This window comes from Salvelinus namaycush, chromosome 32, assembly GCF_016432855.1.
Source record: "Salvelinus namaycush isolate Seneca chromosome 32, SaNama_1.0, whole genome shotgun sequence".
NCBI classification, from domain to species: domain Eukaryota; kingdom Metazoa; phylum Chordata; class Actinopteri; order Salmoniformes; family Salmonidae; genus Salvelinus; species Salvelinus namaycush.
The window spans coordinates 23,612,861-23,624,759 of record NC_052338.1 but is presented as its reverse complement, the minus strand read 5'-3'; positions in this window follow the sequence as shown (position 1 = coordinate 23,624,759).

The window sequence follows — 11,899 nt, the reverse complement described above, 5'->3', positions numbered from 1 at the left end:
ACATGATATTTTACAAAAACCATTAGATTGGCAGCAGGCCAGGCAGGCTCAGTCAGAGCAGATGAGTTTTTCTGCTGTAATAAATTAGCTGACTGGGTTGCCAGTAGCCGGGGAGACGTCACACCAGGCAGAACCAGACTGAGACAGGGCTCGGCCTACACACGCTCTTGGTCAAAACTGAAAATGGCACAAGACAAATTCCTCTCCTCTGTCTGCAGCTCTGAGATGACATAATGTTTTAAAAAGACTTGCTGACCTTTTAATGACTTCCTCCTCTCTGCTCCTTTGACTGACCGCCGCCACACTGCTTTGAGCCCTTCCCAGGGGCCCCACTGCCACAGAGCTTTGAGCCCTGCCTGCATGGGGGCCCCACCAAGGGCCTCCATTGTAAATGTGTTGTTGCCACGGCCCATTACTATAACATGTGTATAGGTTTTGTGTTGCATGTGGGTTCCTGAGTACAGTAAGTTAAAGGCCCTTGTGTGTTTCTGTGTGTAGTTCTTGCATTACGGTTCTACTCTGTTTCTGAAGATGACTTCAGACAGTGGCACTGAAACAGTCTGAAAAGCACAGGCTCTTTGGAAAGGCTTTGGATGTCTGTTACTGTGTCTCGCCCACAACACTGAGCTGCGAGTGTGTGTGTGTGTGTGTGTGTGTGTGTGTGTGTGTGTGTGTGTGTGTGTGTGTGTGTGTGTGTGTGTGTGTGTGTGTGTGTGTGTGTGTGTGTGTGTGTACCTGCGGTTTTCCTGTCAGTGAAACCCAATAACACTCCCATTGCATCACTCTGAATAGTTTTTAAAGAAATTGATGCAGTCCTGGCAGACAGTGAATGTTTCCATCGCTTTTTCTTTCCTTCTTTTCTCCCCTCATTCGTTTTTTTTCACCCTTAGGGAGCGTGGTCAAAACAAACAGCAAATATGCGGTCTGTGTAGAGAAACTGGGCTTGGAGAAGGCCACATTCCAGGATAAGTGGAAAAAATTTGAGCCCCATTCTCTCCTGCCTGTGTTTTGAAGCTCCTAGAGACCTTGCTTCCACAATGTTAATTTGGGAATCTAGTGTCTCTGGGTGCTGGTTTCCCCAATGGGCTCTCTGGGTTTTTTGTGATTGTCAGCAGCGTTGAACGAGGCTGCCCCTGTGTGGGTACTCCACTGCTGTCTACCATTCAGACTAACTACGGAACACTGCTGGTGGCTCGTTATTACAGTGTCTTAATGAGCTAGCTATGCAATTCACGCCTGCATTACGAAGATGTTTACACTGAACAGGCAAGATTTGTACTGTCTGTAATGATGTTGATGAACAATGTGGTTATTTCTGGTTATTAGAGAGATTTTAGTGGCTTCATCCTCTCGGAGGTAGCCAGCGACGATTAGGGATGCACGTACCAGGATGAGAAATATGAGCGTAACACACAGAAAAGAGAGAGAGAGAGAAAGTGAAAAGGACAGGGGGGGGGGGGTTGAATCCAGATATACTGCATATTGCCACAGACGGGCGGTTTTAAAGAGGCTTTGCTTTTCAAACATTGAGTCACTCCAAACGGTAGCAGCCAAACACATTATTGACATTGCGAGGGCACATTAATACTTTCCTCGCATTTGATGTTTGTGGTCCTATTTTTTCCTTCGCTTTTCTACATAATCGCAGCTATAGTAAGAGATGAGGTTTTCCTTCTGGAATCTTTAGGATTGGAACTATGAGACACTTTTGGTTATGAATGGTTTTTGGTGAGCCTCACATTTCTCCCCCTCTATTGGAGCTCTGCGATGACATACACCAGGGTTTATCTCGCACCACATTCAGCTTGGCCCTATTGGTATGAACAATACAGGGCCCTGTTGATGCATTTACATACAGTACCCACTCACCTCAATAAAATAAGTATTTCGTTGGCAGCTACTGAGTTCTGTTAACGGACACATTTGATCACAGATTTTGTCCTAAAATGAACTTCATGTGCCTCAGGACCAGGAATAGACACCCTCATGCACAGAGCTTCCATAGAGAATATGGGATACACAGACACGTTGACCTCTTCTTTCCCCATAGAATTGGGGACACAGAGAGAGACCGTGAGAGGCACCCAGAGCTCTGAGGGCCGGGCCAGCGTACTGAGGGCCGGGCCAGCGTACTGAGGGCCGGGCCAGCGTACTGAGGGCCGGGCCAGCGTACTGAGGGCCGGGCCAGCGTACTGAGGGCCGGGCCAGCGTACTGAGGGCCGGGCCAGCGTAGCGTACTGAGGGCCGGGCCGGGCCAGCGTACTGAGGGCCGGGCCGGGCCAGCGTACTGAGGGCCGGGCCGGCCAGCGTAGTACAGGACCGGGCCAAGGTGTTCTCTCTCACAGATCCTCAATCTTGTTTCGTCTGTCTGTCCTTTCCCTCGCTGACAATGGAGCCCTTCTTCCACTTTGAAGACTTTGGCAGATGTCGTGCTAAAAACATTCCTACGCTATTTTCTTTCTCTCTTCTTAGGGCGGAGGGGTTACTGAAAAGCATGCGAGGAACCAAAGCCCCCGCACAAGCAGTTTAAACTGGGTATCTTCAGCGAGAGAGAAAGTGGACAGATTTGATACTCTTTGACCCCAATTTGCAGCACCTGCAAAATTCAATTCTTGGGGAGTTTACAGTCTTTTAATTGGAGGGGAAAACAGCACTGTGAACTCTTGGCAGTTGGCTTAATTCAGATCTGTTACAAATTACCCCTAAATAGAGGGAACCTTTTTTTATTTTCCTGCTGCCTGCCTGCACATGTCCTTACTACAGCCCGGGCCCAATGACATCATGGTGCTCCAGCCGTGCAGACGGTGGTGGAAGTAAACCACAGTGAAATTGAGTTGCCTGAGCTAATTTAAAGAAAAGTAAAAGGCCACTCTCTGGTTACTTTAAGCACCACATTTGATATGGAGGAGGGTTGGCTTTGAAGGGGAGGCCAGGCCTAGGCTGAAGCAGCAGTCTCCTGGCCTCCGCGTGCGAGTAACGAGGGCTGGCGGCACCCAGCAGCAGTCTTTTATTATCTGGACACAGGACTTCTTCCAGGGTGGAGAGGGAGAGCGCAGCGGAGGTGTGGTGGACAGAGAGAGAGGGAAAAGAAGGGAGGCAGCTTGGGAGACATTCACACCTACACTGGCATCCGCCGGGCTGGTTTCGTGTGTCTGTGTGTGTGTAACTCAACAGGGTTCCAGATCGTTTTATGTGTTTCCTATATGGTAGCAAATGTGGTATCAAAAGGCCTTACCTGCAATGTACTGTATAATAAGTGTATTTTGTTAATATTTTTTTTATTTTACTTCACTTTTTCCAAATAGTCTCCCTCCCTTGCTCAAATTATGGAACTGTCACTAGATCCTATGAGGTTGTTTTAAAACCTTGATTATAGGTACAATACATAGTGAAGGGATGTCACTTTGGCCTAGATTAAATCCATACCGCTGAAGATCTGTGCTATAGAGCTATTGAAATGTAAAGGTCATTTCAGATTGAACCACATACGCAGCGTTCATGAATGCAGTCTCCGCGAACGCAGGAACATTGCCTTTCAATTTAAATTGTGCTGTAGCGCAGATCTTCAGCGGTACGGATTGAATCTAGCCCTTTTGAGTATTAGCATGATAGTCACAGATTGATAGTACATTGAACTCTTGCGGCGTAGCTAGATAGATTAAAACAAGAGTACAGTTCTACCTCTTTCATCATACCTTAAGGCAGGAACAGGGAGGGCTGTTAGTCAGCATTGTGGCTTTAGGGGAGTATTAGCAGTCAGCTGGAGTATTAACCAAACGACAACGATAAAAATACCTCGGTACCCACTACTGGGCACGCTAGCCCTATGGCGGCCGTGATTCTTCCGTAAATTGACATCGGCATCTCTCTCAAAACAGGATGTGGAAAGCTAGGCTAGCTATAGTGTTCATGACTCCGGCAGATGACCAGTTTTCACCAGGCAGGCAGCTCTTATATGGCTCTGTGTGCAACAGCAGCCTGCTGCCTGGTTGGCTCACAGTCATGTTGTCCCAGGCTGCATCCTGATTCTTCACCCTTCTCTCCTCTCTTATATTTCAAAGCATTGGATTAGTGTAATCATTGGCTGGAAGGGGTTTCCATTGTTAAATCCACAAGAGAAGTACACAAGTGCACATGTGGGGAAAAGGGTGGAGAATTGGGACGTAGCCTCAGATTACATCCCAAATGATGCCCTATTCCCTATATAGTGCAGTACTTTTGACCAGGGCCATCAGGGACAAATTCCCAGTCATGTTGTCCCTGGACCTGCAGCTGGTTTGGGGATCAGCCTTCCCTTCCCGCTGTGTCTCTCCAGCCCTCCAGGGGCGGTGTGCACCATCACTCACTCTCTGTCGTAGACACAGCACGTTTAAATACTTGTGTATACAGTGTGTGTGGCCCTAGGCTGCAACCACAGCTTGTTTGAGATCCTGACCAGGGGCCAGATTCACAAAACCTTCTTAAGAAGAAATTGCTTCTTAACTGACATTTTTTCTCGTGCTGTTTATGTTTCTCCTTAAGCAAAACGATTCTTGAAAATAAAGTCCTTGGAAATGTTCTTAATTCCAAAATATCTAAACCCTTGTCTTAAACTCAGGGCAGTGAGAGAAAAAGCTCATAAAAGCAATTGAACATGTTTAATTCAATCACAAACTTATTATGATTATTTTAAACCCAAGTACATGTTTAAGAACAGTAATCTCAGTAAGAAATATGCTAACATGATTGCCATTGCTAGCAACAAACATCTTAAGAATATTTGTAAGAAGAGATTTGAGAAGTTAGTAAGAAAATCATTAGATCTTAAAATATTGTTGGAATTGCACTTACGAACTATCTTCTTCAACTATCTTCTTACTAACTAGCTTCTTCAGTTTTTGCATAAGAAGTGTTTTGTGAATCTGGGCCCAGGACCTTGACTGTTTGAGGTAGATTTTAAGACGAGAAGAAGAACATCTCTTGGTTCTTAACCCTCTTGTTGTGTTTGCTTCGTGTTAATTAATTCTGTGTTCCTGGTCCAAAATGACCTCATTATATGTGATTATAAATCCATAATAATACATATATTATCACCTAATGTTGTTAGATCTTTTTATCAACTTAAGTTCTTGTGAACATTACAAGTTTTGAACTTCTATTTGCTATTTATGACCTGTAGGCCTCATTGACCTGAGCTCATACAACTTGTTTTTGAGTAAAAAAAGCATAATGTATGTATTATTTTGACTATAACAAATACTCAGATGAAACATTGTGCTATTTATCACAGACTACTTTCTGTCAAAGTTTTACAAGGACTCTCTCACCAGTGTCATGGTCAAAGATATGATCAAGAGCCTCACATACGGTTTATTGTTTGGTCATTGTGCTGCCACAGAATTAATTGTGAGCAAGGTCTCAAAAAAGCTTGATATACCAGATCTGCGAGAAAAGTTCTATATATTATTGAAACAATGTTGCGGTTGTTTGTGTGAATGCCAACAAGTGTGGTTCCCGTGGGGGAAAGATTCTATTGGGGAAAGGTTCCCGTGGGGGAAAGATTCTATTGGGGAAAGGTTCCCGTGGGGGAAAGATTCTATTGGGGAAAGGTTCCCGTGGGGGAAAGATTCTATTGGGGAAAGGTTCCCGTGGGGGAAAGATTCTATTGGGGAAAGGTTCCCGTGGGGGAAAGATTCTATTGGGGAAAGGTTCCCGTGGGGGAAAGATTCTATTGGGGAAAGGTTCCCGTGGGGGAAAGATTCTATTGGGGAAAGGTTCCCGTGGGGGAAAGATTCTATTGGGGAAAGGTTCCCGTGGGGGAAAGATTCTATTGGGGAAAGGTTCCCGTGGGGGAAAGATTCTATTGGGGAAAGGTTCCCGTGGGGGTTGCCATGGAAGCTGAGGTGTGTGTGTATGTGCTCAAACACACATGCATGTGAGGAGGGTCTGGGAGAGGAAGTGTGTCCATCTGATGAATGGGCATGTGCCTGAATTAAATTTTATACACTAATTGTAATCTCACCCATTAATTTCTAATGACAGATCATTTTTGACCGGGAACACCACAGGTGTACAAAAGTTAAATAAAACACCCAAAATGTAATGAAAATCATGGAAATGTGTTTTGTGTGTTCAGATGCCCTGTGTGGACAAAGTCATGGAACCTTATGACAATCAGATTAAATGAACTACATTTTTCAGAGCGAAAACTTGTCAATCGGTCCAATTCGACCGGAACACAGCAGGAGGGTTAATAAGGTTCAAAAGCCGACTCAGCATTGAGATGGGCTAAATCAACACAACATATCTGATAGAACATTATTTTGAAAACCAAGCTCAAAGGGACCTAATGACTAATACAGAGAAAGACTGTTCATCATTTTAATGTCCAAGTAGGACTATATTCAACTGTACAGGTTTTAATCCCTGTCAATTCTCCTCATCTGTCTTACTCTCTCTTCCTCCCATCCCTCCATTCATCGCCTCCTCCTCCTCTCCTTGAGTTCGAACGAGAACCTCTGATTTACCCCCGCCCCTCATCCCCAAGCCTTCCTGCCCCGGCTATGGGCCTAATCCCCACCCCAGCTGTGGGGACCCCACAGGGCCGTAAATCAGAGCCCCTAAATCCTTACCTGGGCAGCCCCCTGAAAGTGCTCTCCCCTTAGGCAGGATTCAGGAAGGTTGGGGGTGGATGTGGGGGATGGAGCCTGGGGGCAACATGATCCCTGAGCTAGCCCTCTGAGTGAATCACACCGTCAGAGAGAGAGATACAGTAGTTCCCCTGTCCTTAGTCTTAAATACACAGTGCATCTTTCATACACAGGACAGCAGACAGACTTTCTCTGTCTGAACTCTCTCAAGGTGTCTTCTTTGTGGGGATGTTTACTCTGCCTCCCCCAGTGTTAGGTGGATGTGTGATGCCATCTAACTGCACTCTCTCTGAACTGGGGTAGCCGGTCAAAGTCCCCGCAGGCTAAGTGCGCTCCCTATGGCTCCGCGGCTCGTGATTCTTAATGTGTTGTCTGGAGGGGCTTACAGGACGAGGACAGGAAGCAGATGCTCTGTTTGTTTGTTTATATAGCGCTCCCTCCCGTCCGTCGCACGTCCTTGGACCAGGGCCCAGGGTTGGTCCACGGGGAGGGGAGAGAGCCGAGGGGGTGGGACGACGGAAGTCTGGACCTGGGTGTCAATCACAGGTGGTTCCCGTGGGGCCTGTAGCAGATCACTGCAAATGAAGCATGTGTTTGTTGGACCGCAGCTCGTTCACTGGTATAAAAAAGCGAATGGGACAATTCCACTGTTTATCTGGCTAGCGCGTGCCATACGGAGACACAGTACAGAACTGGCCAGACCAGGGTCAGCTTTACACGGACTCCCTCTTTGTGTAGCCAGCGTGTGTCCGTAATGGCATCCTATCCCTTATACAGTCCACTATTATTATAAAAAATAGTGCACTATGTAAGGAATAGGGTGCCATTTGTGACGTAGTTTTAGGTGGGCTCTATTTTGGTGAGGCACGTTCATGGAGGATCAGGTCTACCGGTACTCATCTGTTGTACATTAGCCCTCTGTAGAGTGAACACTGTTTAATTCCAGACTGGAGGTAATTACAGGGGAGGCTGAAGGAGGGAGGGCCTGTTTCACCCAGGCATGATGGGGCTGGGGGGATAACCCCGTCATAAGCATACACACACACCTCTGATTTTAGTGGTTCTCTGGTTTCCACACACACAATACCACACCAACTGTTGGGTCAAATGAAATCAGTGACGTTTTGACCAAGTACCACTTCCCCACATCTGTGAGTGAGTTCCTCCCGGTCGTGTGTGTGTGTCACCCACATCTGTGAGTGAGCCCCGGTCGTGACCCCACACAGCTTTAGAGGACTCGTGCTGATCCCTCTAATAAAGAGGGACGGGTTAACAGGGTAATGATGGGGTACTCATACATCCAATAACCCCTCATTTATTCATTACTAGACTTCTCTCTCTCTCTAATTACCTACGGGTCTTTTGAAAAAGCACTCTTAAGAGATTGTGTTACTGTATTTGTCATAAGATTTTTCTTCAGTATGATTGAGTTATGTTTTTACTGTCTGATAATGTTGAGTGTTTATCAACAGAAACAACAGCAGGGGTTTGGATGATATAAAAGATACTACACACAGCTGTAGAAACAGACTGAAAGTATGTATGTCCGCCACTACTAGTAGTACTAATAGGAGAGTATTACCATGGTACACCACTACTAGTAGTACTAATAGGAGAGCATAGTATTACCATGGTACACCACTACTAGTAGTACCATGGTATGCCACTACTAGTAGTACTAATAGCAGAGCATAGTATTACCATGGTATGCCACTACTAGTAGTACTAATAGCAGAGCATAGTATCACCATGGTACGCCACCACTAGTAGTACTACTAGGAGAGTATTACCATGGTACGCCACTACTAGTAGTACTACTAGGAGAGTATTACCATGGTATGCCACTATGAGTACTACTAATAAGAGCGTATAACCATGGTACGCCACTACTAGTAGTATTAATAGGAGAGTATTACCATGGTCCACCACTACTAGTAATACTAATAGGAGAGCATAGTATTACCATGCTACACCACTACTAGTAGTATTAATAGGAGAGTATTATCATGGTATGCAACTACTAGTAGTACTATAGCAGAGCATAGTATTACCATGGTAAGCCACTACTTGTAGTACTAATAGGAGAGTATTATCATGGTACTCTGGGGCTATTTTCAATTGTACCTTTATTTTACCAGACAGGTCAATTAAGAACACATTCTTATTTACAATGATGGCCCAGCAAATTACATTGTGACACTCCAATTTATGATCTTGGGTAACATTTGAATATTACATTTGGAGTATTTGGTTATTTTTTATCCCCTTCCTCAACGGAGCAGACTAAAGCCACAGGTGAAGCAATAACCAAACACAGCTCTGAGCTCTCCCACGCTTTGCAACTAAAACACTGTTCAATTTCCACCCCCCAAAACCTCTAAATAATAAATCACCAAGAGATTGAAAAAAAAAAAAAAATCTCTCAATCTCAACAATTATATAAATTTACAATGGACGTTAAGCTCTCTGAGAAATCGAACACCTGATGTTGGGGCTAAACGAAATACAATTCATATCGAATGTAATCAATCTGGCCACCATAAGAGAAGGGGGCTCGACGGTGCTGAAACGCGCCTGGCTCTAGGGGGTGGCTCGGGGGCGGGGTTGGGGGGTGTCCCAGAGGGGCTGTTAAGGGCCTGTATCACACTGAAGGAGGTCCAGTTCAAGGATAACGTGCTAAATGGGAGACAGATGCTGTCTGTGCTAGTGGCCTTCCTCAGACTGGCCCTCTGAGTAGTCTACACAGGTACAGCAGGCTGAGAGGGCCTGCTCTGAAAACATTATTGGTATTGTCACTCTGTCACTGATGAGAAATGGGTGTCATGAAATGGGTGTCAAGGCTGTCATGAGAGAAAGTCCAGTTTCCTGAGTTTGTGTCTCTGTCATTGTGCATGTGCAGGTCCGCTGTCTGGGATGACTTCAACATGAACTGACCGGAACATGTTGCTTCACAGTGTTCTTATTATTGTGGTGTTAGTATTATAGTACATTATAATAGGTTAGTCATTACAGTGTAATAACAACAGAGACATGATCATGGGGACTAGGCTTGGACCTGGTCTAGAGGCTGTTCTGGATATGGGGACATGTTGTGTTCCAGACAGCGTCTGACCTTGTTTTGGTGTGGTCTGGGCTGTAAGGGATATCCAGCAGACAGCCGACCCAGCCTTTCCCCCAGCCTCTCCCTGAAAGGATCGGATGGTGTTTATGAGCGGAAGGCCAAAGCCACAGAGTCCAACCTGCATAGAACTGCGTAACTTAACGTGTCATAGAGGGAGCATGCAGCGGAGTGCAGTCCACAGACCCTTCTTACTCTATAGCACTTTAGGGCATAATAATGAGGAAATAACCCTGGCGCTGGCCCGGCTCTGACCCTCCCTCCACTGTGGACCTTCTATCCATCTTCATCAGCCCTCTGTGACACGGTCCGTTCACAGCTCTACAGGATGTCGAACCTGAGACCCCGCCAAGCCAGGGAGTGGACCCCTCAGCTGTGTCACTGTCATTTACCCCTGGCGATAGGCCAGCGGGAGCAGGCAGATCAGGATGTGAACCTCGACAGAGCAGAGTGACACAGGACTCAGACCTATGATGCTAATATGCTACACATATGGTTTTCATATGGCTCACTGTTTCAGGCAGCAGTAACAGCCATAACTTAGTGATAGGAAGTTTATTTATTATTTATTTATGTACTTATCCGTCCATGCAACTGGATGGATGCATGCCAATGTAGCCTCTTGTTAAATATATGGACAGATATTTTTTCATGTTAAACAATGAAATCGAACTCCATCCTGTCGCTTAATTTTTCTAAACCTCAAGACAAATATGCTTAACAGTACATTTTTAGGGCCTTTAGTAACCAGTGTAAATATACACTTTTCCTACAGGAAAGAGGAAGAATGAGTTATTGCTTTTGGAGATTTAACTGACAATTAAGGGCTTGATTATCCAAACACTATTACACATTGTCACAACATGTCAGTCAGACTTTAGGCAAGCCAATATCACACAGGTGGTGGACAGTTTCAATTATGGTTATAGTTTAGTTGATGCCATGGAGCTTGGCACATTTAAAGAACAATTCCACCCCAAAACTATATTTTGGTATTGTTGATATAGTCGCAAAATGTTGTGCATGTCAGCAATCAACTTTCAAAATACATAAATACTGCCGGTATGATGCAAATCTAGTGATTTAGGAACTGGCAGGTATAAGTCAGTGAGGCGACTGGGAGAGAACCGGGTCTGGGTAAGGACCCTCGTTCTTCTCAAAGTGTTGACAGTACTCCGGAGATAGCGAATTGTAGTTAACAGCTGTTTAAACACAGTGATATTTTCTCTGTGGTCAATAAGAGAAAGCCCAATTAGGTAGTAAAACAGTGCAGTGCTAAAGTGCACTGTGAGTTTGCCAGAAAAGTAGCCTTGAGTCGATGTGGAGCCATTTGGCAAGGAAGGAGGCTGCCTGAGTTTCTGGGAGAAACAGGAGCTCTATGGGCAAGGCCCAAACACTGGTGTTCCTCACATTTATGGACAGACAGGGTTTATGATATGAGAAGTGTCAAATTTAGGTCACAACTCATGAGAAGGTGAAGGAGAATTTCTGAAATATATTACCCGTCGCCTCTGCTCAGTGTACGTTCACAGTTAGGGTGCTGAAATTGGACGGCGCAGTTTTCCGTAGTACAAAAATCCTGATTTGGGACTTGGAGTCGGACTTTGTTCAACCTAGTTGCATGCTCATTTTTCAGGTTGCTTTTTTCTCCATTACATACACTCTGTTTGTTCATCTTGTAGTGAAAATATTTTGAGAGCGTTTCACCTTCATTCCCCCGAGCCATCCCCTGAAATACATACTCTGGAAGAGCAACCTGGGGCACCACCTCAGGGATTTCCCTGTGGCTGCAGCTAAAATGGCATGCTATTCCCTATATAGTTTACTACTTTTGACTTGTCTGAAATGACATTTGAAAAATGAAAATGGTATTGAAATGGCATTTCAGATGCAGGCCAGGTCTCTCAGGCTGTGGGCAGGGCAGGCAGCATCTCTTCTTGTTTGGGAGACTGAGTGAAAACCGCCCGTCTTCAGTCTGAAGAGCTGTGTGCCAGTATGAAAGTATTTTTAGCGGTGACAGTGAGGTAGCTACTAGTGTTTCACTTGTCTGGACAGTGTATGGTTGAATAACAGCAGCACACTGTCTGTCTGTCAAAGGGCTTTGCCTCCAGGTAACCCCTCCACCTCCATGGTTTGGCAGTGGGAGGAAGGG